Here is a 27,199-nt window from a genome sequence, read left to right on the forward strand (position 1 = left end):
TTGTGCTAAGAGGTTGACAGCTATGGTGAGAACTGAATTCACTAAATAGTAGCCATTTTAAGTTTCAGTCTTCCTCTCTTTCACAAAACAGCTGCTTTGGCATAGTGGTATGTTGCTCTGAGTCCTGGGTTCAATACTTGGCAGTTAAATGCATGGTGGTAACACAGCATTTTATTCTAGCAACTTTCCAAGATTATACAAGCAATGTTTAAAATGTGTCCCTGGTTTTTGGGCTTTTGTCCCTCCCCAATACATTTTGGCATTTTCCAGATTTCTTGTGCTGCAAAGTTTAGAGATACAGCCGAGTGTCGAGTAGAATTTACAAGGAGCTGAGAGCTGCAGGGGAAGAGAACTTTAGTGCTGCTCATGCTGAGACTCCTTGCATTCTTAATAGCACAACAAGTAGTATCCTTGCTTTTGATGCAGAAGGCTGTGTGTTCTACTCCCACAATATTTAGATGCATTGCTTATATTGTACTGGGTTGTAAACAGGGTGGATACTGCCATCTTGAGAATGCCCTCTTTGGCAAAGATACAGAGTAACTATGAACCCGTCTGTTATTTGCCATCCATTCCCTATTGCAATATTACTAGCTTATCATTTTTTAATGTAATATAGGCAATTTATTCCTCACTTTATTTGTAGATGAAACAATGAAATATAAAGTTGCTTGCTAGCAACAACCTCTTCATTAGTTACAGATCTTTTTAATGTGGAATTATTTAGATACCTTTTACTTCTGTAGAGATTTTGCATATTTACTGATGCTGGTGGATTGTAGAAGTTTGAGTATACTTTTATGATGGAAATGTTCTAAATTGGGCAGTTTTGTCATTATTGGTGCATGCATTCTGTTTCATTGTTTACTGGAAAAATGTTCAAAACAATAAATTTAAAACACCCTCTAACAACTGTACTGTATTATACAAAGAATATAATTTAATGCAATCAGGAAGGTGCATCACAGAACACATGTATGTTTTGTGTGCAAGGGGCCTATCATTTGAAAATAGCCCAAAGTTAATCTTTATCTGCCACTAGCCAAATGTATGCTCTTTGGATGTGGGTTTCTAAGCTGTTTCAATGAATGTGAGTTTCAAGGGCAGAGAAGTTTTAATGCTAAGCCTGTTTTCATTGTGAGACTGCATTGCTTTGTTTAGCAGATGTCTTGGTGTTTGTGCTGTAAAATGCAAAATAAAACTTTCAAATGAAGTCCAAATCATTGTAGAAGTAAAGCAGTATGCACATTAGTGTTTATGGTAAATGGGGTGAAATTGCCGATTAATAGTTCATTGGAATGGCTGCAGGGGAGAGGCTCCATTCGACCATGATTTTGTGAGGGGGAAGGGCGGCAAACTCAAAGACAGCCTTGGCTGAACTATACCTCTCAACTGTCCAGATTTTCACAGAACAAATAGATTTTTGCTTCTTATTTTTGATTTGTTCCTCATAAAATTTGTGGTTTTCTGGCAAATCATTTAGGAATTAAGTCACTAAATAATGACAGGCACTGAGTTTCAGAATTCTTAACCTTCAGAAAAATGCATGCTAAAGCAAGACCTGTTATTCTATCAACTCTCTCAGTTTATACAAGAGCAATTTTTAGTACTGTTTATATGTTCCCCCAATATATTTGGCCTTGTCCAGATTTCCTGCATTAACAGGTTGAGAGGTATGTGCAAATAAATTGCTTTATAGAATTAGGCATATCCAAACCTCTTAAATTTTCCCAGATTTTGGCTCAAAATGTTGATCTTCCCCTAATAATCCCCTAATAATCCTGCCGCAAAATGGCAATTTTGGAAGAAAACGTGGAGGGTTTATATTTAATAAATAACTGTAGTAATTATAGATTACTTTTATTTCATAAATGCATGTGGATTCTTTTATTTTGTCAGCTGCTCTAGTTAACAGTACTAATATTAAAAAAGTATCCCTTCTTTGACAGGTTCCCAGCTGTATTGTGTGGCTATTTTATATTTTTGCATCACATCTTTGGTCCATTTTTCATAAAACTGTGTTTTTTATGACAAATTAGTGGCAAATCATTAAAAACTGAAGTTAGAAAATAATGACAGACATTTGAGTTTCAGATTTCATACCCTTCAGAAAATTCATACTAATGCAAAACCTACTATTCATGTAGTGACTATGGATGTGTCCAAGCAAGGCAAGGAGCAGTTATGCAGTGTAAATGTGAAGACTATCCCCTATCCAAGGTAGACACAAGTACTACAGTGGTTTTTCATCTGTCCTTGATGTTGCAGAATGTTCTGGTTTCTGTCATATTTTTATACTGTTGATTTATGCTTATTATTATTCAGAAAGTGCCTGTTGCTCTGTGTTTAAGTAGTAATGCTTTAATGACCATCAGGTAAGCTTGTCTGAGATTGTAAGATGCAAGTAAGCTTTAATAAGTATACTGTTAAAGAATTGCCAACATTGAAAGCCTTTCTGTTGTTGCCATGCAGAGAATACTTACATAACTAGATAACATATAAGTCTTGGGTATTGAAATGCATATGACAGTATTCGTAATAAAGGACAGGATTACATTATTTTAGGAAGCTCATTACATTTGTTGGAGACTTGCAGTCATCTTTGCAGGATTTACCTGTAATCTAAACAGAATGCCAATATATAATGTGTGGTCCATAACCTGTGCAGTAATCCTTTAAGCAATGTATCTTGAGCTTGTTTCTTGTTTGCTTTTCATTTTTTACTTTGATCATGTTTTCCCCATGAAACAAGTAGATAGTTGTTGTCAGGCAGCTGGTCTTTTTTGGATAAGAAAGATTTTTACAAGTGGGGGTATCACAGAGATTACTACTTTCAGCATGCTACTTGTTACTTTAATAAAGCTGAATATAAATTATAATTAGAACTGCAGTGCAAGGAGAAGTGGTTTGAGTTGACTGCTGCTTGTTTTTCTTATACTTGATTTTGACTGGCATTCCAGTAATGTATTTAAAAAGTAATGTATATAAAAAGTAATTCATTTTTTCATGCCTTGCAACCTTTTTGTTTCCATTTAGGTATTAAGTAAGCTGTCATGCAGCCAATGCATTGAAATATTTTTTTTCTTCTACACTTCATTTTGTCTTGATTGGACTCTCATAATGATGGTTTGGCACCCAGGGCAGCATATTTAAAGTTACAGTTTTTGTGGTTTTGAGCATAGCCCCTCCCCTTTCTAGTTGGCCATACCCCTTCACATTGACCCCACCCATTCACCTGTCTCCTGCACCATCCGCAACTGGTATTAGAATGCTGTGCAGAGGATAAATACTATGACCTGTTAAGGAACTGTTTGCTGTAGTCCAGGGTTTTATTCCATTTGTTTGCTGTATGACTTTGAGCAATGCACTTAACCAGAAATTTGGATAGGTTCCTCAGTGGTGTATTGGACAACATACCTATTATTTATTCTTATTTGTTTACCTTGGCATTTCACTAGTCAATACTGACCAATTTCAGGCTCAGCCCAGGTAAAATACAGAACAGTTCACAAACCAAAAAGGCAGAAATGTAAACAATAACAGCATAGTTCATATTAGTTATATATATAAAAAACTGCATATCTACGGAAAACAGGCAGAGTGTAATGTGCAATATTAAGTTAGTTTCTGAAGACAGTTAATGTTCAGTAATTCTAAACTTGTAAGCATAAGGAATACGCTACCGAAAACAAAATGTCAAAAGACAGACTGTCAAAAGGTCTAATGAAATATATAGAGGCTACCAGACTCAATATGTGCACATCTGAGTGCAGAAGCGATAGTGTTTGTACTGCACCAATTAATGTATTATTTGTATATCTACTGCTATGGTGATTTATCAGACAACTGCACCAATGATCATTACTGGAGAATACAAAGCAATAAAAATAATCAGTGTTATATGGTTGACTTCAGCAACTTCTTAAGTACTACAGAAACTAAGAATGTGTTTTGCACCTGCAATGAGCACCCTCATAATGCTTGTAGAATGTGTGAATGAATGGTCATGTGGCTGCCTTACAAATAGTCTGAATAGAAAGCTAAGTAACGTTATTGACCTAAAAGAGTAAGTCCTAATGTTTCTAAATAATGTTTTATAGCATCTGTCATAAGAAGTAATGCAATTAGCTAACCACTTGAAAAGTGGCCTTGCTATTCAGTTACTACCATATCTCTGATATGATCAGACTGATAAATTGCTTCTGCAGGTTATGGGGTTTATCCATTTTTGTCAGAATTCAACTTGCCAAAGGTCCATTAGCTCCCTGGAAAAATTATATACCCCAGAATTTTTTGAAGAAGGACTGCATCTCTATTCCCCCAGACTTTCTCTTACTTATAGAAACTTCCTCCATGGTTGCACATTTTCTAGGAATGGGAGCTCCCTTAATGAAATGAACTTCCACATGAGTTTGCTTGAAATGAAATGGACTGTTCCCATCCTCTGCACAAAGTTCATTAGAGCACTATTTGTATCTGTGTGGTGCATTATTATTTACATCTATGTGGTGCATTATTATTTACATCTGTGTGGCGCATTATTATTTACATCTGTGTGGCACATTATTATTTATATCTGTGTGGTGGATTATTATTTACATCTGTGTGGCGTATTATTATTTACATCTGTGTGGTATATTATTATTTACATCTGTGTGATGCATTATTATTTACATCTGTGTGGTGGATTATTATTTACATCTTTGTAGTGGATTATTATTTACATCTGTGTGGCGTATTATTATTTATATCTATGTGGTGCATTATTATTTACATCTATGTGGTGCGTTATTATTTACATCTATGTGGTGCATTATTATTTACATCTGTGTGGTGCATTATTATTTACATCTATGTGGTGCGTTATTATTTACATCTATGTGGTGCGTTATTATTTGCATCTATGTGGTGCATTATTCTTTTCTCTTCATTTTCCTATTCAGAAAAGGAAATTGGAATCTGATAGACTGATTTAAGATGCAATGAGTGCTCACCTTAAAAGGAGGACTTGGTTCTTAAAGGAAGCCTTTCTTTGTAGAAAATTGTATGAAGCATCTTACATTTTGGGCATGTGACTCAAAAATCCTTCCAAAAGAAGTAACAACAACTAGAAACAGAGTCATCCAAGATAAATATTTTAAGTCAGTGGAACTCATAAGTTCAAAATGAGGTCAGCATCTTTAGAACAACATTTAAATCCCCATGCTGGAGACAGTGGATATCAAGAAGATCTTAAATGTTGGAGTGCCTTTAGAAACTATTTCACAGTAGAATTAGTGGCTAAGCTGTAGGATAGACTTTATGACTGCTTAGCAGTAGTCTTACTTGCTAAGCTGTGGGATAGCCTACAAAAACAACGAGTGCTGAAAGGTGCTTTTTGCCTGATGTACCACATGGTTCTTAAACAAGAAAGAGAGAGAGAAAGAGAGATATGTGTGCATGCACATGTGTGTCTATTTCTAGCATATCCTTGTATCTGCAAATGTGGTTTGTTTATTTCTTATGTGATTCTATTCACCTTCACCCTGGCTGTGCTTGCAAATGGTCCACTGAGATCAGTGTGCTACCCTGGTTAACAAATGCAAATAAATAAATAACTTTTTTTTTTTTTCTCAAATAATTTTTTATTTTTACGAAATACAAACAATGCAGACAGAATTAAAGTACAGAACATTCCTACATAAAAATATGCAAATTAAACCATGAACATGGAAAAAAAAAACATTTAGAACTTGATTACAATTGTAGAGTAAAAAGGAGATAAGAGGAATGTGAGCTATAGGAGGCAATGAGATCTGTCTACAAAACAAAAACTAAAAGTAACTAAAAGCACAAAGCTAACTAATAACAACAAAAAAGACAAACACAATACCATGCTACCTTATATGTATAAAGACATAACCAAGAAACTGTGAACATGAGATGTTGACACCCTAAAGGGTATGATTTGTAGGGAAAGGCAGTATCCAAAAAAAAACAAAAATAGATAAATACATAAATAAGGAGTTCAAAAGGGAGTGTCAACTAAATTGAGGACATAAGACATTTAGTCACATAAAATTACATCAAATAGGCATTTCCATAAGTTGGTGAAATAAGCTTTCTTCCCACGACCAAGAATTATGAGTTTTTGTGCTGATATATGTTTAACTGCCATCTCTTTGAAACCCTGCCAACATAATTTTGTGCGGTCTAACCAATTGTTAGTGATGTAGAGTTTGATTAGGGAACAGAGAGTGATTAGAACGTGTAAGTGTAATTTAGGCATCTTGAATGGGGGAATATTTAATATAGCTGTTTGCCAAGAAAGTGTAGAATTGTAATATCCCATTTTTTTTAGTCGCACTTTGAGAGAACACCACAATTTGTAGGAAAGATTACAATGCCACATAACATGAAGAAGATCTGCTCTCAAACAAGGGCAGCATGTACAAGCAGAGGAGTTATTAGAATTAAATTTATTGAGTATTACAGGAGTATAGTACCAGTTGTTATTCAACATCAGTTGAGTATATAATAATTTTTTGAAAGGGGCGAGTTCTAGGGTGGTTTTTATGGCTAGTAGTTTTTGATCCTCTGTGATAGGTGAATTTATATTGTCCCAGTAGTTGGAGAAAATGCAGTTATTATTGTAGAGTAATGGCTTTAGTAACTTGTAAGAGGAGGAAATAGTTTTTTTAGGGTTTGAAAGTGTAGAGATAATTTCAGATAATTTATTTATTTCCCTTGAATCAGAAGGAATGCAGAAAATTTGTGAGGATAAAAGTTCTCGTAATTGACGTAGAATGACTGTGTATTTATTATTGGCCTTGAGAGTTAGACGTAAATCTGCAATCGATAGAGATTTATGTTTGAGCAGGTCCCAAACTGTAAAGTCCGTGATAAGGGGGAATTCAGAAAGATCAATCATATTGTTATTGATTTTGAAATTTGGATTAAGATGTAGAAGTTGTAGAAGGGGAAGAGTGTTTTCAAGATTAATGTCCTTAATCATTTTCTGGAATAATCCAATTTTATGCTTCAGTAAGGGGAGTAGTTTGGAATTGTGTAGAGAAATTTGTGAAAGAAATGGAATGGCTTTCGGGTTAATTTTATTGGATATAACATGGCGATTCCATAACTTCAACCAGGCGGGGACATGAACGTGTGATTTAGTATTCATGGTTGAAATGGACCATAGTCTGTTTGAGCAAATGATCATGTAATACAGATGAAAATTTGGAAGGCCCACCCCTCCCTTCTCTTTGGGGAAAGTAAGTTTAGAGTAAGAAATCCTGACTTTTTTAGGGAACCAAAGAAATTTTGCTATGTTCTTGTTGAATTGGGAGAATAGGTTGTTTGATATTATTATATTTGTAGCATTAAATTGATAGAGAAGTCTCGGTAAAATATTCATTTTCACAATAGCTACTCTAGAAAGAAAAGGTAATTTCAGGAGTTTCCATCTTTGTAGGTCTTGGCATATAGTAGCCCATGATTTTAGTAAATTATTTTGAAGCATAGATGCTTGGTTGTGTTCAAAGTTAATGCCGAGATATTTGATACTGTATGAGATATGAAAGGAAGATTCAGGGAAAAAAAAGATTTATGAGCGTCAGGGTTAATTGGGAGGATATGAGATTTTTTCTCATTAATTTGGAGGCTAGAAGCATTAGAAAAGTTATTAATTGCATTTATAATTTTGGGTAAATCAGAGTTAGGATAATGAAAGTATAGATTCAAATCATCAGCAAACGCCGATAATGGAACTTGTGTATTCAATATTCTGGGGATTGTGTGGTGTGTGTTCTGAACAATGTATAAAAAAAAAGGTTCAATAAATATATTAAAAAGGAAAGGAGAAAGCGGACAGCCTTGTCTTGTTCCATTAGTTATCAGAATCGTATTAGATCTCTTTTTATTTATATATAAAGAGGTGTAAGAATTTGTATATAGAATTCGAATCATATCTGAAAAAGTTTTAGGAATATTGAAGTGGGACATGGTGGAGAATAAAAAGTCCCAATTTACTCTGTCAAATGCTTTTGAGGCATCAAGAGTCAAAGCATATAGCGGATTTTTATCTCTTTTAGTAAAGAGTATTAGGGAATCCAAAGTTAAAGTATTGTCCCACGTATGTCTGTTGCTCATGAAACCGGCTTGATCCTGTGATATTATATGTGGCATTATCTGTTTGAGTCTGTTAGCCAGAATAGCAGCAAATATTTTAATATCTACGTTAATAAGCGAGATTGGTCTGTAACTGTGAGGATCAGTCTTGTCTTGATTGTTTTTTAAAATTAAAATTGTTTTTGAGATATTCCAATGTAGGTCAGTAATTCCTTCTTTTATAATGAAGTTGAATATCTTAAGAAGAATAGGGGCAATTTTTGGACTAAAGGTTTTAAAAAAGTTGGTAGGAAACCCGTCTGGGCCAGGAGATTTGCCTACTTTGAGATTGCTAATGACATTTAGAATTTCTTGAATATTAAGTGGGGCGGATAGAAGGGACAACTGATCTAAGTTAAGAGAAGGGACAGTAATTGAGTTGAGAAAGGTTTCTATTTGGGGGTTTGAGGAGTTGTGTTTATTCTTGCTGTATATATCAGAGTATAGTTTATGAAATAATTGGATTATTTCAGAGTCAGATTTGTAGAGTTTCTCTTTGTACTGGAGAATGGAAATTTTGGCAGGACCATTATTATTTTTAAGTATTCTGGCAAGAGATCTCGAGGGAATCTGCGCCCATTCAGAATATGTTGCTATGAGTCTTTGTTCTTGAAGAGAATAATTATGAGAGTGCAAGTCAAGTAATTCTTTGCGTGCAGCTTTAATCAAATCTTCTAAATTTGGGTCAGAGTGTGTTCTCTGTTTTTTTTCTAGGGTTGCTAGTGTTAGGAGTAAATCTGATTCTTATTTTATTGATTTTTTTAAAGAATGAGGCTTTACTGATCAGAAATGTTTGGTCGTATTTTGAACTACTCTGATTGGGACATTACCATTGAAAGTAGAAATGTGCTGTTTAAGGGGCCTAAATTTGTTCCAACACGTTTCCCTTCTTTATCGGACATTCTATTAGATGTTAAGCATTTTTGTAGAAAACTGCATTTAAGGGTATTTTTTGAAGAAAATAGAATGGAAAGGGAAATGGAGAGGGGAACGGAAACCGGGTTGAATGACACTACAGATTCTGTTCTGGACAGTTCGTTAATGGACATTTCTTTGCACCAGAATGATTTGGTGGATATTTTCACTGTTGAAGAAGATGTATTAAATGTGAATGGTGATGGGTTTAACACTGGTTATGGTAGATTTGACATGCCAAGAATGCCCTACGATAGTAAATTCAATGTGCCTAGAAATAGTGTAGCTCTACAAGTTTTTGAGAAAACATTATTCAAGCAGCTAGAATGTGAATATGAAAAGTTTGTTAAAAGCAAAAAATTGTATAATTTGAATAAAAAAGAATGGTATGCTCTATCAGCTATGAAAAAATGTAACAAACATTTAGTTTTCACCCAAGCTGACAAAGGAGGTAACTGGGTGATTTTACCCAGGGAGAGATACAACATGGTGGCGTTAGAGCTCCTAAATGATGACAAGATCTATACTAGGTTGGTTTCCAACAGGTTAAAGGATTTCAACTCTGCATTATTAGAAATCCTAGAAAAAGGCGAACGGTTAGGAGTTTTCACATCCAAAGATGTGAAAAGGATGTATATGGAGAACCCAAGGAATGCTAGTTTTTTTATTATTCCTAAAGTTCACAAAGACGTGAAGAATCCACCGGGTCACCCTATAGTTTCAGGGAAGGGCTCATATTTGCAAAACGTGGGAATTTTCTTGGATTCAGTGTTAAAACAACATTTACATAAGGTACAAGCCCATGTTAAAAATACCAGGGAAGTAAGCGAAGATGTGAAAAATATGTTCTGGGAACAGGATTTTTACTGGGCTAGTGTAGACGTAAAATCGTTGTATACAAGTATCAACAAGTATTGGGGTTTGGTGTCCATAGAAAAGATGTTGGGGGAAGGCCCGAGAACGAATTATATAATACAACTTCTGGAGTTCTGTCTAACTCACAATTGTTTCGAGTTTGAGGGAGAATTTTTTTCTGCAAAAAGAAGGGACAGCTATGGGGGCACCCTTTGCACCTTCATATGCTGTCCTTTTTATGGCCCATTTTGAAAATTCCTTCATTTATATAAATAATTTTTTCAAGAAGAAAGTGGTCAAATATAAAAGATACATTGACGATCTACTTTTTTTGTGTAGGGGGATCCCTCGGATTTTGACATATTCATTTCTGAAATCAAAAAAAATCCTTGCGGTTTGGATTTCACATACATTAAAGGGGGTAAGAGCATACATTATTTGGATGTTGAATTCTATGTAGGATTCAATAACAGGATTCAGTTTAGACCTTTTTACAAAGAGACAGCCGCTGATAATTTTTTGCATGCTTCCAGCATGCATAGCGGGTCCTTATTAAACTCTTTACCTTCAGGGGAGTTCAAACGTATTGGGGGTAATATTTCTGATCTGACTATGGTGGGAAATGAGTTTGACAAAATAGAAAGTAGATTAAGTCTGAGAGGTTATCCTATGGCTGTAATTAGATCAGCAAGAATAAATGTTGAGAAGGAATTGGGCCTGACGACATCTGAAAGTTTGGAGTGTTCTGACAGGAAAACAGTCAGAAATAAACATTCAAGTCCTCATGTTTTTAAAGGAAATTGGTCGGGAATTACTGAAGCAGAAGTCAGTAAGCAAGAGAAGTTATTTTTTGTTACTAAGTTTTCCCATTTTTCTGAGATCTTAAGGGAAACAGTTTTAAATCTGTGGCCAATAGTTTTGGGGGATGACAGAGTAGGGAATCTTTTCCCCAGCAAAATCATCTTTTCGTATGGCAGATATCCCAATTTAAAAGAGATTTTGAACACCAGGTATGGTTTGGGGGACAACACCAGAACAGAAAAGGTAGGGACATATAGATGCGGCAAGTGCAAGATTTGTAGCAAAGTTAGGAATCTAGATGGCACAAAGATCAACAATGTGAGATATAAAGCTTTAGAATATTATGATTGCAATTCAGTAGGAGTAGTGTACATCATAGGTTGTGGTTGTAGCAAGCAGAAATGGTATATTGGTCAAACTACCAGAAAAGTAAAATTGAGAATTATGGAACATCTGGGAGACATCAGGCATAATAGACTGGAGAGCCCTGTGGCCAAACATTTTGCGGACTTCCATAAGGGGACAATAGATGGATTTATATTTTGTGTGTTAGGAAGGCCAATAAATATAGAGGGTGATGCTGGATTCCATAATAGATTATTGGAAATGGAGTCCAAATTCATTTTGAATTATAAAACTCACTTTCCAAATGGTATGAACCTTGAAATGTGAACATTGTATATCAAAAAGCAACAAGGAAAGACAGTTTTAGGTAAAAATAAAAATAAAAACTAAAACATTTTTATAACCAATTAAGCAAAAAATTAAAAAATGAAATATTTAAAATCATATTTATATAAAAAAACATATTTATTTATATACACTATTTGGTATAAATTAAAAAGAATACATGGGGTTATATATTGTTCATCATAATGTTTAGAATGAAATTTCATTTACCATATTAGTGCTAAAGTATATATAAATGATGTTTTGCATTTAATGTTTATTTAAAATATTTTTCTGAAGTTTTTAGGTATCATTATATGGGAATAATGCATTTGTTAATGTTCTTTGCAATGTTCATCAAGTTATTTCAAAAAGTTCACTTAATGGTTGTCGAATGGTTTAATTAATTAATTATTTGATTGTATTTAATTATGTTAATTTCACATGGTTAAGGATATAAAAGGTGTGGTGAGATGTAAGACAAATGTATTCCTTGAGAAGGCGAAGGCCGAGGTACCAGAATGCAATAAAGTAAGAAGTTTGCTTCACCAACTACAGGGTACTTGTGTTGCGTTCTGGAGTATCATATGATCAGAAAACCTCTTAACTCAGCCTTGCACGCAGCCCATTGTATATCTGGTGCAATTTGGGAATTTTCAAGATTAGAATATAGATCAGTAAGAGTACTGTTAATCTTGTTTAGTATCTCTTTGCTATGTAATAGATTATTATTAAGAGACCAGCTAGAATAGGAAAAGGAAGAGTGTGTAAAAATAGTTTTAAAGGATATTCTAGCATGATCAGATAAAAATCTAGGTTCGGTGTTGAAGGTGTTGTTAAATTTAGAAAAAAAGTTGGAGACTAGAAAGAAATCAAGACGCGACCATGATTTATGGCAATTGGAGTAGAAAGTGTATAAGTTGTCCTTAGTCAAGATATTGCTAAATGCAATAGCGTCCATAAGGTAAAAGTCTGAGATAAGTTCTTCTAAAGCTACAGAGGCTTGAAAATTATATGATAAAGAGTTACTGGTGCGGTCTATGTTAGGGTTGATAACAACATTCCAATCCCCACCAATTATATATAAATAATTTTGGAACAAACTGAGGATATTATAGATTTCTAATATGAAGGTGTGTTGTTGAGAGCAAGGTCCGTAAAGGTTCAAAAAAAGAACTGGTTTGGTTGTGTCAGGAAGAAAAGAAGTAAAATAGCACCACCTACCATGTTTATTGGCTTTGATTGCATTTATAGTGCCCTGAAATTGTTTCTTAATTATAATGGCTACTCCCTTAGAGTTTGTACTATACCCATCAGCTATAATAGTTCTAATCCATTTCCTGGAGGACACTTTCTCCCAATCCTCTTTTGTCAAATGAGTTTCTTGTAGGAAGCAAATATTGGCCTAGGATTTAAAAATAAGATGAAGTAGCAGATTTTTCTTTGCAGTGTTTTGTAAACCTTTAACATTCCAGCTTTCTATGGCCCAGCTCATGGAAACACACAAACAAATGTAATTAGTGGAGTAATATAAAGTTCAGTAATTGTTAAGGTATCAGAGTGTGATAATACGTGTTGCAAATATATTGCAATGAGATTAAATAGGGTGAAATATGAATATAATTGTAGCAGAACTGTCTTTACACACATTTTAATCATAACAACGAAGGTAGCAGAATACTTCTTCCTATTATCCCCAGTATTTGACCATCCATATCCCTTGAGTGAAGAAGTATAAAAACACATAACAATGCAGGAATAGGTAGCACAAAACTTCTTCTGTCTGTCCCCGGTGCCTATCCACCCATTCTCCTTAAATGAAGAAGCAAATAAACACACATGCAATAACCAAAACAATTCTATACATATGTACAACCTATTACTATTCCAATAAAACATCTATCTAGAGTACTAGCATAACACATCCAGAGCATCCATGTTGCTAAAAATTAAACATCTTGTGACATGGATCTAAACTAAATAATAATAGTAAACAATATAGATGAATCCACATGTCAGTTCGTAGGTGTAAGCTCTAAGGAGTCCGAGGCTTGGTAGAAGAAAAACAAAAAAAAAAAAAAGAAAATTTAACATAGCTGATTTACTATATAAATCTTAATAAATTTCTATATAAGGGTGTAAGTGATTAACAGGTTCCTACACCGTTCATAAAACCTTTGCTAGGAATAGCAAGAGAGAAAACCACTTTTTATCTGAACTATAAACATAGAATAGAGTAGCATTATACAAAAACCATCAGCTGACTGAGTTTACCTCATACTGCAGTAGCCATAAAATAATAAACTCTTCAGAATAATTTGACAAGTTGCATATAAGATTATCATAAAACCCTCAAATCAACTATCAGGCTACTTGGCAAATTAGGAACAGTAAAAAAAAAAAAAAAAAACATGAGGTACAGAGCATTCCTGAATTATCAAAACATTACACTCTAGGAAAATTAAAAAAAAAAAAAACACAGCTTGTGGCACCAAACTAATATTGCTATATCTGCAGAATTTACAATAAACTGAAGCAGACACCAGGTGCTGTTATAAATCGGATAAATGCTGGCTTGAAATGTCTGACCACTCAATAGTAGTTAAGAAAGAATTACATCAGTGGGAGCTATATGCCTGGGAGACCTGAGCGACGGCTCTTCAAGCAGTATAAAAAAAAAAACGCCAGCAATAACATCAGCAGGGACCAAAAACAGGCTAACAACATAAGCGTTAAACAGGCTGATAAAGTTTAAGGGTTTTTGCAGATCTAAAGGTGCCCTGCGCACAACTATCTGGCAACCAGTCACTAAACTGTAAGCAGCGCATGTTGATATGCATGTTTGTGGTTTGAAGACAACAGATTGTCACAGCGCAATAAGGACTGAGTAAGAGTTGCATAGTAGTTACCCGATTAGAAATGGGAATTTACGGTCTACATTTAAGGATACTTCAGGATCAAATCACGTAAATCCACCGACACAGTTCATTGAATTCACATAATTCACATAATAGTTATAGTGAAGACAGTTGCCTGTAGAGCGCTCTCCAAGCGCTGTTGGTGACGCCTGGAGGATATTGTGTAAACACCTGAGTGTTGCAAGCTATTGGAACCCACTTGTAAACATCAAGTGAAAGATCTGATCCTACCTTCACGGAATCAGCGCTCAAAATTGAAAAAAAAACCTTTTGTGATATTTTTAATCAGCAGGTAAGAGTAAATAATTATTAGAGAACCATGAGATTTATGCTCTCCACAAAGCGAAGTTTTTAAACAGCTTGTACAGTAAAACAGATAGTAGTGTGAGCAATCTGGTAGGACACTCGTATACAGTGTAGATCTTCAAGGGACAGGAGACTTGTTAAAAGCCTTGATAAAGGCTGCTTTAGCTTCACTTTGTGAAGTGATTGAGAATTTCACCTCATTGTTATAAAAGATCAAGTTATTAGGATAGCGCATTTGGAAACGGATGTTTCTTTTGATTAGATCAGAGCAGAACGGAGCAAGTTTCTGTCTATTCTCCTTAATAGCTAAAGGTAAATCTTGCGAAAGAGATTTTATGATTGTTCCACATGAAGGGATTATGTTTTTTTGCAGCAGATAATATTTTTTGCGTGATTTGAAAATTGAGTAGCATGGTATAAACTTGGCGGGGATCTGTGGTATCCTGACGCTTACGGAGAGCACAGTGGGCTCTTTCAATGATAATTTCAGGCTTCTCACCCTCTAATTGTAACAATGCTTCAAAGATCTGTTTTGCAGTAGTAATTAAGCCTTGGTTGTCATACTTCTCTGGGAGACCTCTTATTAAAATATTATTTCTCCAACTTCTCGCCTCTAGATCTGTTAGTTTCATTTGTAGTTCTGTTATGGCTGTTGATTTAGCAGAAAGATCCTCAGTGAGAGTTTGTATTTGAAGTTCATTAGCCTGCGTTTTTTGTTCAAGAGAGTCCACTCTTTCAACGATCTTAGTGACAGAATTTCCAATTGTTGAGAGTTGTTCCGAGAAGTTTTGAATAGCTGAGTGTATGGGTTGCAAGGCCTGTTTTAACTCATCCATGTGGAAGCAGGGATCTTCATTAGTGTTGGTATTGCTTCTGTTAAATTCCACTTGTTGTTTATTGGTTTTCTGTCTTTTGGATAGATTTTCTTTTTCTGGTGAGAAGATTGCTGAAGATTTGGCCTTTGATATCTGTGTCTCCATATTAACAGGATCATTTGAAGGTTTTTGCTGCCTGGCCATGTGGTCTTCGAAGTGCTGGAAATGAGATAAGGCCTTCTGAGTCACTGTGAGTATGAAACTTTGAGCAAAAAATATAAAGTTTGCACTTGGTTTTTAATCTTTTTACGATACTGGATAGCTTGAGTTCATGAAGATGTAGATATTTTTCTTGATTCTATGGACGTCCCGGAGCTTTGAGTAGTAGAAATCTTAGAGAGAATACAATGAGATAGGGAGCTCAGTGTAAAAGCAGTTCACTAGACGACCACCATCTTGGAATCCCAAATAAATAAATAACTTTATAGCATGTAATACTTGGTTACAGTTTAGATTTTGATTTCCATTTTCTAGTAATTTACTTTTTTTGGAGGCCTGCAGCAGTAAACTTAGTAAGACCTTATTATATCTAAGCAATTCAGTTTCTATATCTCTTCTCAAAAGCAACATTTTCTTAGTTACAATAATTTGTTCCCTAACATTTCTTAAAAGTACCCTGTAGAGAATTTTTAAATTCCCCAACCTAAAAACATGAATCACAGGCATTAGCCACCATGAAACATACATCTAAGAGTCACACTGACTCTGACTCTGTTCAAAAGCCCATAACAAACCTCCACACAGTCCATTATCTTAGTCATAGATGACATCATAGTGAGACACCTAAGTCACTGTGCTAATCTTTTGTGCCCCTGATGTTATCAAAATATACTGGCTTAACAGAAGCTTTGTAAACTCTTGCCAGCTTCCCAAATGCGCTCGTATTTTATCTTCAGCGCTCAGGAATTGCTCCTCTTCTTATTCTGTAATATTCCCCTTCATTTGCAATACTTCAGAGTCTGCTAACTCCAAATAACCCCTACTGTTTCTTCCCCATATCTCTTTCTTTCTTAATTCTACTCTATTTTAAATTCCAGTTTCATTTTATCCCATTCCAGAGCTATCCCTACTTGAGAAATGTATTTATTTTCTAATAACTGTTGAATCATTTCCATCAATTTCATTAAATTCCTCTATTTTTGACAATTATGTCAGAAAGTAATAATGTTTCATTTTTACTTGATTACTCTGTATCTTATCTTAGTCTTTATTAGTGCAGGATCCAAAATAGTTATTGGATGATTGTCAAACCTTTCAGTTAAATGCTCATGCTCCTGTGAAATATCCAGTCTAACCAAGATATTGTATCTTGGGAACTTTTATACAAATTGGTTAGGGCTTAAAAGACATGGGCCACCTGAGAAGACTGAGGCTTTATCACTACAGTCAGTATCATGTGAAGTCCTTAGGGGGCAATCTATTCCTTGCTTTCAGGCTATAAGGGATCCAGTGGTCCAAGAACTCTTATACCGCAATAAATCAAACAGTCCAGCTAAGAACAGGATCAGACACCTAAATCTACTAAATCAAATACTATCATGTTGGAGGGATAGATTTGTCATGCAGTGCCTACCCTTTCTCTGGAACAAATTTCCTCTCCAAGTTAAACAGTGTGACACACCATCTGCCTTTTAAAAGAATCTGGACAACTAGAGGAGAATTCATAAATCCACTCCTGGTATGATTGGACTGGCACATCTTCAAAAAATGGAGGCAAGGACTAAGGGTGGGGACTGGCAAGGCAGAAATGGTCTCATGGCTTAGATACTTTGTAACTGTTATAGCCTATGATTCTATGATCCTGTCCAAAAGCACACTGAGTTTGGAAATCAAAACTAGCTTGTCTGGCAATGACATTCTCTACTGGGATCTGCTAAAACTTACAATGTGAGCAAATAACTTGCAAGAATAAGAGTCTGATGCATGGTGGTACAGCGGTTAGCATTGTTACCTCACAGCAAGTGGTTCTCTGGTTCAATCCCTGCCTGGGGTGCATTCTGTGCATAGTCTGCATGTCCTCCCTGTGGTTGTGTGGGTTTGATCTGGTTTCCTCCCACATTCCAAAGACATGCTGTATTTATTTGTTTACGGGGAAATTCAGACTGGACGCAGGTCCTTTTTCAGTGGATGCCTGGGGAGAAAAGCTCCACATCATGTACATGATAGAGATACAAAGTTGCAGCAATAGTAAGCAATATTACAGGTTGTTGGCTTTAATACAATAACAAGATATTGATCATCAACAGTATATACAGAAAATGTTGCAAGTTAAGATAGTTTCTTGTCATTTATAATATTAGTAGTGGCGGTAGTATAGTTGAGTTAAGAGTCTAGGTGAGGGGGAGGTAAGGGTGGGGGTGTTAGTCTGGATTAGAACAAGGACAAAGCCCGTACAAATTTAAGTGGAATTTGAGTGCAGTCTTGAAAAGGCTGCTGGAAGGTAGAGTAGTTATAGAGGGTGAAAGATTGTTCCAAAGTTTAGATATGGTACATGAAAATATGGCTTCTCCTGCTGAGTTTTTGGGTTTGATAACAGTGAGTTGATTTTTGTTGCTTGACCTTAGGTGCCTAGTGGGGTGATAGGGTTGGAGAAGGGCTTGAAGGGAAGGGATGTTAAGGGGGAGGTTAATAAGTTTATGAGCGAGGGTGGGTAGATTAAAGTGAAGGAGTTGTGGGAGTTCTAGCCAGTTTAGTTCTTTAAGGGAGATACAATGATAGCTGTGGTAGGAGGTTCCAGTGGCAAATTTAGCAATTTTGTTGTAACAAGCATCCAGCTTGTGTAGGTCTGTCTGTCTAAGGTTGGTAAGTATGGGGGATGCATAGAGTAGGGTGGAGATTAGCTGGGAATTGGCTATGGAGATTCTAGCTGCCTTAGTTAGGAATTGGTGGCTTCGATATAATGCACCAAGTTTCTTGTGAACTTTTTTTATTGTGAGAGATATGTGGGTGTCAAATCTAATGTTGTTGTCTATTTCTACACCAAGTAATTTTGTGTGTTGTGATGGAGAGATGATGGTATTGTCTTTGGTAAGAATGCTGAAGTGGGGGTGTTTTGGGTGGCTTTGGAAGGTTGGAACAGGAGAAGTTTTGTCTTACTTGGGTTGAGTAGGAGCTGAGCATTGGATAGCCAGCTTTCTACAAAAGAGAATGATTCCTGTGTGATTTGTTGTAGTTCTGGAAGAGTGGGGGCAGAGCAGATGAGAGTAGAGTCATCTGCATACTGTATGAGATGCTTGTGTGGTGGCAGTATGTAGGTTGTTAGTGAAAAGTGAGAATAGCAGAGGGCCAAGGATATACCCTTGGGGATCTCCAAGAGTAACTTGGAGGCGAGGTGATGTGTTATTGTCCCAGATTACTGATTGCTGGCGTCCGTGTAGATAGCTGTGGAACCAGTTGTAGGCTGGTTGTGAGAAGGAGAGGTTGGGGAGAGTAGAGAGTAGTAGCTCATGAGATACCATGTCAAAGGCCTTTGAGAGATCTAGAAATATGGCAGTAGAGAAGAGGCCATTGTTTTTGTGATGAAGTATAGTGTTGGTGAAGGAGAGCAGAGTGAAGGTAGTGCTGTAATATGGCCTGGAACCATGTTGGGTTTTGGAGAGGAGATTATTAGCTAGGAGGTAGTTGGAGACCTGGGTGTTGATACATGTTTCACGTATCTTGGAGAGAGAGGGGAGAGGACAGCAATGGGGCGGTAATTGGAGATGTCAGTGGAGGGGGGGGGTGCCTTTGTGGAGGGGAATGATGTGTGATATTTTCCATATCAAGGGAACATAGCCTTCTATTATGGAATGGTTGATTAGAATTGAAATTGGGTAGGCTAGTGTATCAGATGCAATTTTTAAGTATTCAGGTGGAGGTTGTCAGCTGCAAGTTTGGTGGGTTTAAGTTTTGACAACAGTCTTTTTATGTTGGAGGTAGGTACTGAGGTGAAGAAAAAAAGGGGAGTGGGAGGTTTAGGGTTAGGAGTTTGGGGGATGTTGTAGGGAAGTGTTGTTTGTTTAGAGATGTTATAGTTTCAGTGCAGTGTTTGTTGAAGGATTCAGCAATAATGCTGGAGGAGGGGGAAATGGACGGCTGGGGGGTAGCAACCTTCCCTGGGTGGAGAATATTGTTAATAGTGGACCAGAATTGCTTGGGGTTGTGGTTGTTAGAGTTTAGGGTGGATTTATAGTAGAGGGATTTGTCTAATTTTATATGCTTTTTGGCTTTATTGCACAGTTCAAGGCATGATTGCCTATCAGAGTTATTTTTGTTAGTCACCAGTGCTCCCAGGCCTTATCTCTGGATTTCATTAGGGTCCTGGTGGTCTTTTGTAACCATGGGGCATGCCTGGATTTGACTTTGGTATTTCTTACAGGAGCGTGGGTGTTTAGGATGGAGAGGAAGATACTGTTGAAGAAGTGGACAGCCTCATCTAGGTTGAGGTATTTTAGTGGTGACCAGTTAAGTTTTTTGCAGGGAGGAGATGCTGTAGGTGGATTGGGCACTCTAAATTGGCCCTAGGCATGAGTCCGTGCATGTGTATGCCTTCTGTGAAAGGTTGGGTGCCAGGCTGGCAACTCAACACTGCAAAACTCTGCTGCCAATCATGAGCAGACAGGTGATCCACTGTGGCGATCCCTAACCAGGAAAAGCTGGAAGAAGAGTCTGATGCAAGCAAAGTACAATATTAGGTACTTTATTAAAGATCCATGTAAATGTATATTTTGTTAGAAGAAACAATTCTTGGGATGGAAGATAATTAAGAAAATGACTTTAGAGTTACAATTACTCCAGGTTGTATTCAGCCCAAGGTTATATTGTAGAATGTAGTGCAAAAGGGATAGGTAAGGGTAAACAGAATTCTGAAATGTAAAACTATAACAGTGGTCATTAGGGTTTGTGAGGTAAACAACCCATTGTACAGAGCACTGATGAAGCTGTATTTGGATAAATGTGTCAGCTCAAGTAGCCATCCAAGGTAGGATGATAGACTAAAAGACAGAAGGCAAAGGGGCATTACCAAAATGGTGAGAGGCTGGAGGGCTGTGGTATAAGGAAAGATCCAATGGGTTTGTACTATCCACACTAAGCGAAAATTATGTTAAAATGTATGCACCCTCTTTGTCAATGTCCAAACACATGGAGGGGTTGAAGAAGACAGACTGAGAAGAGAGAATGGGCATATGTGAAATTGCAGGGCACTATAATTCAAGATTGGCTTAAAGAAACTGTTTTTAATGAGATTTACAAAACATAATACCTGAAGCAGTTATAGTGCAGGAAGTCAAGTCAGAATTCAGGTATGCCAAGGCAGTTGAACAATGGAAAGAGGTATACAAGGCAGGGAGATGCAAGGCATCTACCACCATACACAAACAGTGCACATGTTTTTTTTTTTCTCTGCATATGATTTTCTTATATTACTGTTTATTTCACTAAAACAGCATGTATATTTAATTGGCTTTTGTCTCAATCAGCTTTCTTGCATGCTTTTTTTCCAGAAATAGCCCATATACTTGTTATATAGCATTGCAATCATTGTTTAAAATTCAACTCTGCTTTGAAAGTCAAAATACTTTTATTTACTTTTTGTTGTATGTCTGTATTCTGAGCTTTTTTATGCATCAATATCACTATATATATGTTTATGTTATATTTTAATATGTTTTACCACAAAATGGGTGCCATGGACCTGCAATATTTTTTTTGCTTTGTATTCTGGTTCTCAGAATCTGTTTTATGCTCTGTTTATAGGAATCATGGTATACATAAGAAAGTGAGGTGTTTGTCCTCATGTTTAGATAGAACTGTAGTATAAGTCACAAACATCTTTCATGGCTTTTTGCTAATAAAACACCAAACCTCCAGAACACCAAATGCAATGAAACTAAAATAAAAAACAGCCAGCCATTCAGGTTCAAACTTTTTTACTACTTATGTAACACTTCGCACCTCAACATTTCACCTTCCAAGGATGGCAATCGTAAAATTGAACCTGTATTTATACCCGGTGCCTTCAATAATTTAACATAAATTGTCTGTATAAAAATCTAATGTGTTCCTTATAAAATGTGTCCATCTACTTCATCTACATCAATAAACATTCTAATGTAAACAATCTTAATACATTTCTTTCATCTTCTAAACAATATATATAAATCTCAATTACAAAAATACTTGACAATTTGTATTAAAATGCATATGTACTAACATACAGTCAAATTTACTTCCAAAGTGAGCGCTTTCTGATGTAATGTGCCATAATTAAGAATCATTTTGCTCTCCAAATTAAGCAGGCTTTTGTTAATGCCCCCCCCCCCTTCTCATGAAGAGACATCCTATCACACTAAATGTTAGTGAATCACTTGACCCGCTGTGCACTGTGCAAAAATGTTCAGCTACAGGACTATTAAAATCGCCATTACGAATTATCTCTTATATGGTCTAACACACGCACCTTCACCGTCCTTGTGGTTTTAGCTATATACCATTTAACTTCTTTACAATTACAAGCCAAAATAGATAACACTTCACAAGAATTGCAAGAAAAACACCCCTTGGAAACAATCTTTTTTCTATTAATAAATCCACCAGACAAATTCCTAACCTTGATGCAAATCTTGCAATGACCACAGACACATGTGCCTGATTGACTCCCAGCTGTAGGATATTTCAAATTTAGCAACTCCTTAGGATTCAAATATCTCCCTTATGAAAACTTTATTGTCTTGGAAAACAGATGGCCCACTTGTTCATCATGATGAACAAAATGCCAATTATCCAGAACTACTTTCCTCGGTTTTGCTGAAAAAGGGGCATATTTGGTAATAAAATAAATATTTTTGTCATTACGGTCTGATTTAACTTGATTTCCCACTATACTACTATAACGTCTCAGGCTTAGATGCCCCAACACCCTTGTTATCCCATACCCTTCTGACTGCTGAATCCAAAATATCTTTATCATAGCTTCTTTCCAACAATCTATCAACAACCACCTTTGAATATTTTGCCTTCATCCCTACCTCTGAGGTATTATGGAAAATATGCTTACATTCCCCAAGTTGCAAAGATTATATAAGCTGGGGAGAATGCATGCAAAAAGTCATTGACAGCAGTTGGTTTAAAAAATGGCCTATGTTGTGTATGATTTTGCCCATCCACATAAAATTCCACATCCAAATATTGGATGTCCATCCTCCTACACACACTAGAAGATTTTAATCCATGGGAGTTATTTGACTCTTCAACAAATCTAAATAATTCTGTTGGCATTTCCCCAACAAATAAAAAATCATCAATATATCTATTGTATATACTGACTACTCACAAAAAACTAGTATTATAAATATATTGCCACTCAAATTCCCCCATATACAGTATAACATAGGTAGGAGCATAAGGAGCTACCATCATGGTACCTTTCCTTTGTAAATAGACATCCCTTTCAAATAAAAAAATAATTATGCCTCAAGCAAAATTCCAACAATCTGATGACAAAGGAAGTTTTTGGCCCTTCACCCATAATATGCCAAATAGCTTCTAAACCTAAGTCAGTTCTAATGTTAGTGTACAAAGCACTAACATCCATTGTCACCCAGTAATAATGTGCTTGCCATTCAGTATTTTTTACCACTTCACATAACTCTTGTATATTCTTATGGTGGGCAGGACCAAAGTTAAAAACTCCTTTAACAATGAATCCAACAAAATGCTCACATTCTCCAAATAAGATCTTACACCGGAGACAATAGGTCTCCTAGGTGGATCCCTTAAATCTTTATGAATTTTTAGGAACTGTGTGCATCAAAGGGTGAACTGGACTGGAATTATACAACTTTTTAACATCCTTACTAGACAAACCCCCCAATCTCTCCCCTCTTTCAAGAATCTCTAACAATTCAGCATTAAATTGTGAAACAGGATCGAATATATATTAATGTTAGATCGAGGGGACATCAAAGAGATGTTGGAACTGTGGCACAATCATTAATCTTTAACATATCTTTGAAACAGCTCATTACTCAACAGATATCAGTATTAGAAAGAGGATTATCTTTTATTCCAGGTTCTGGCAGTGATTATTTTTCAGCAGTGCTGGGCATAAAGCTGTTTGCTTATTACTTTATGTTGAAGTGTTTATTTAAAGGTGACTCCTATGATACTCTATTTTAAAAAACAAGTGTTTATATACATAACTTAAGCCCTGGCCTTGAGGCATTTTGTAACTTATGTGAATTTGATTTATTTAAAGCATTTAATGCAGAGCATAAGGGCAATCAATTTTATAACATGAATAGTGATAAATACAAACCTTTACTTTCACTACAGAATGACAATAGTCTTTTCATCTGTCCAGCCAATAAAGGTGGTGTTATAGTTGTTATGGATAAGCAGTTTTTCCTTGGTTGCCATGAATGTTATGTTGAGTGGTAGTGAAGTGTATGTCACCATTTTTCAGTCAGACATTCAACAAATGTGTACATCATTGCGTAAGTCCTTGTATGATTGCTATTTGAGTAATCTCATATCTATATATTTGTTTAATTATCTTTCCATAGAGTTTCCTGTTGTGCCTGTGCTTTATGGTCAGTCCATAAAGTTGAGTTAAGACCTCCAATGGGACCGATAGTATCTGGCCAGGGCTGACTTACAGAACCCGTATCACTTTTTGTTGATAAGTATTTGAGACCTGTTTTGGATCTGTCACCTAATGTGTTACGTGACACAAAGCAGTTCCTTAGGAATTTACATGCTGATATAACTGAAATCCATGATCTGCTGCAAAACACTTGTTTAATGGTTTCTTTGGTTGCGCAATCTTTGTTTAGAGTTATTCCTCATAGTCAGGTTATTTATGCTGTTAAATCTTATTTATGTAGTAAGAGCCAGTAAGATGTTTATAAGATAGATTTTATTTGTATGTTATTCAAATTGATTCTTGATAATAATGTTTTTCTGTTTAATAATGTTTGCTACCTTCAAAGACAAAGGGTAGCTATGGGCACATCCTGTGCCAATAACTATGCCAATATGGTCTTAGCTCTTTGGGAAGAATATTTTATTTTTAGTAATAATATGTTTACTTGCTACATTAGTTTGTATCATAAATTTGTTGATGATACATTTCTGTTACGGACTGGATCTGTTGAACAGTTAAGTGATTTTGTACAATTTTTACATCAAACTACAGATTTCCTAAGTTTTATTTATGAGTATTCATTATATGACATGGATTTCTTAGATATTAAAGTATTTAAAGATCTAAATGGTATATTTGGCACTCATTTCTATAGGAAGAGTTACAAACATAACAATATTATGACGAGGGACAGTATGCATCCCTCATATATATACAAGAACATTTTGAAAGGGCAAACAATGATCATCTCTAGGTTGAATAATGATGATCAATGATTTTTGAAAGATTTGGAATAATTTCAGAATGATCTGTTAAATCATAAATATAATGTTAGTGAAGTTAAAGGGATGACTAGAAATGCGATTGATTTTTAGAAACAGTAGAACTAAGCCATACATTTCAGATTCTTAAGCTTTAAATATTTCTGCTCCAAATGTTTTACATCAGAGTTCAGTTATTTCAATAGGACTTCAATTTTCAAGTGACATAGGGTTTGTCAAATTATTAAAAAGAACTGGTCTATACTGACATCAGAGCATATACATAACATAGTGGTTGAAAATCCGTGTTTTTTTAGAAATAGTAAAAATCTAAAAAAGGCTTTTATGTTATAATTATGGCAGACAGCACATTTCATTGGATGTTAGAGGCACGACTCCATGTGGAGCATGCAATATTTGCAATGCCATTAATACGAGTCATACTTTTAGACATCCTAATACAAATAAAAATTTTAGATTTAATGTTAGCGCTACTTGCTCTACTCACAATGCGATTCACTTTGCTCTTTGTGGCCAATGTTGCTCATTTGACATTGGTAAACTAATTGCTCATTGTGTGAGTGAGTTAGAAAAACTCACTCACATAATGAGCTATTAGTTTTACCAAACTATTACCTCTTTTCAATGTAGGGATCCTGGAAATGTTGTAACTTGGTGCAGAAGTCTATTGAGTAGGAGAGGGAGTTCTTTTGTGCGACTCTTTCTGCCAGTGGTGATACAAGAGAACGCACATGGAGTAGCATGCTAACTGCCCGGGGATGCCAAGGGACTTATCTCAAAGATGACAGAATTAAAAAAAATTCAAAACATTCAAAAATAAGCAGACTGCAAGGAGGGTAAAACAGGCTAGATCCAGAGACATTCTATGGTTACCCCTCTATTTCCTATAATTCATCAGGGGTGTAGTAGGGGTACTACTGGGTTTAATGGTGCTGCTAGGTTTAACATGTAATAGAAGTTTATTCCAGAGATGAGAAACGCAATGACAAATGAAAGTATCACAACATATCCTGTTATTTTTTCAATAGAAATTAAGACTTTTCTGCAGGTAAATGAGGAAACATTTGTTTTTAAAGGCATAGGTCTAAGAGGGTACAAACGTTCATTGCAGGAAAGGCTGAACACAATTTGCCTTGGAAGACTCTGTAAGAGATTGCATACATGGAGAGGGCTGCTAATTTGTCAGGATAGATATCTGTCTTCAGGGCAGTGAGCACCTTAGTTAGGAATTGCTGGTTTCTCTCAAGTTGAGTGATATGGTTCAGCAAATACATACTGAAAGAAACAGATTGTATTAAATAATAAGTCTGATGAAAGATGATTACAGGGGAATTAAGACTTCTTAAGATCTAGAGGAGATGCCACTGGATATTAGTTGAACCAGAGAAAATGATTTCCTAACAACTGTTGAGATATGATGGTCAAAAGATAAAGAGTCATTCGCAGAGGTGCCTAGATCTGTAATGACTGTACCTGTTTGGAGGGGTGTGTCACTATGTAGTAGAATATAAAACTGTTTTGTTTTCCAAACTGACCTATACTATAAATGTCTTATTATTTCTGTATTTAATTTGAAACCATTATGCTTGCAGCAGTTTGAGGTATAGTCTAACCTTTGTTGGAGCAATTGTGTGTCAGACAACAAAAAAATAACATTCAAAATAATACTTACTTTGCAGTCTTCTGCAAACTTAGATAACCTTAGGCCACGGGGACTGCTTTTAAAGTATGAGAAGTAAAAGTCAGATAGGATGTGGCCCGGCCCTGGTAATATTATAGGTTCATAGGTTCATAGGTTCATACTAGGCTATCTGCCCTAGGGCATTTATAAGCCTATCCAAAGTGTGTTTGGCTTTTGCCACCCATTTTAAATTAATTCTGCTATGCCCTTTTTCGAGGTTAGTATACTGTGCCTCTGTCTAACAGTGACACAGAAGTGATACCCGGGGTAAACCTACAATCTCCCATCCACTCATCAAGATTCCTCTTGAAGAGAGTCAATGAGGGACTCTGCCTAACCTGGACTGGGATTTTATTCCAGAGTGAAGGGAGCCTCTGAGTTATGAATCTGTCCCTCCAGCATGTCCTATTTATTTCAGTGCTGAGGTTCAAGTCTCTCGAGTGCATAGCTCGATGGGATTTGGATTTTCTGAGGTGCAGCATGTCCATTAATTCCGAGTTGGACATGGCTTTATACATCAAGAACAGATCGCCTCTGAGCAGGCGGTATGCCACTGAGTAGAGCTGGAGTTTCTTTAACCGGGCAGCATATGGCATCTGTTTGAGCCCTTTGATCCTCTTGGTGAG

Source organism: Protopterus annectens, chromosome 1.part1 (genome assembly GCF_019279795.1).
Source record: "Protopterus annectens isolate FY-2018-M chromosome 1.part1, PAN1.0, whole genome shotgun sequence".
In the NCBI taxonomy this organism is placed as follows: domain Eukaryota; kingdom Metazoa; phylum Chordata; order Ceratodontiformes; family Protopteridae; genus Protopterus; species Protopterus annectens.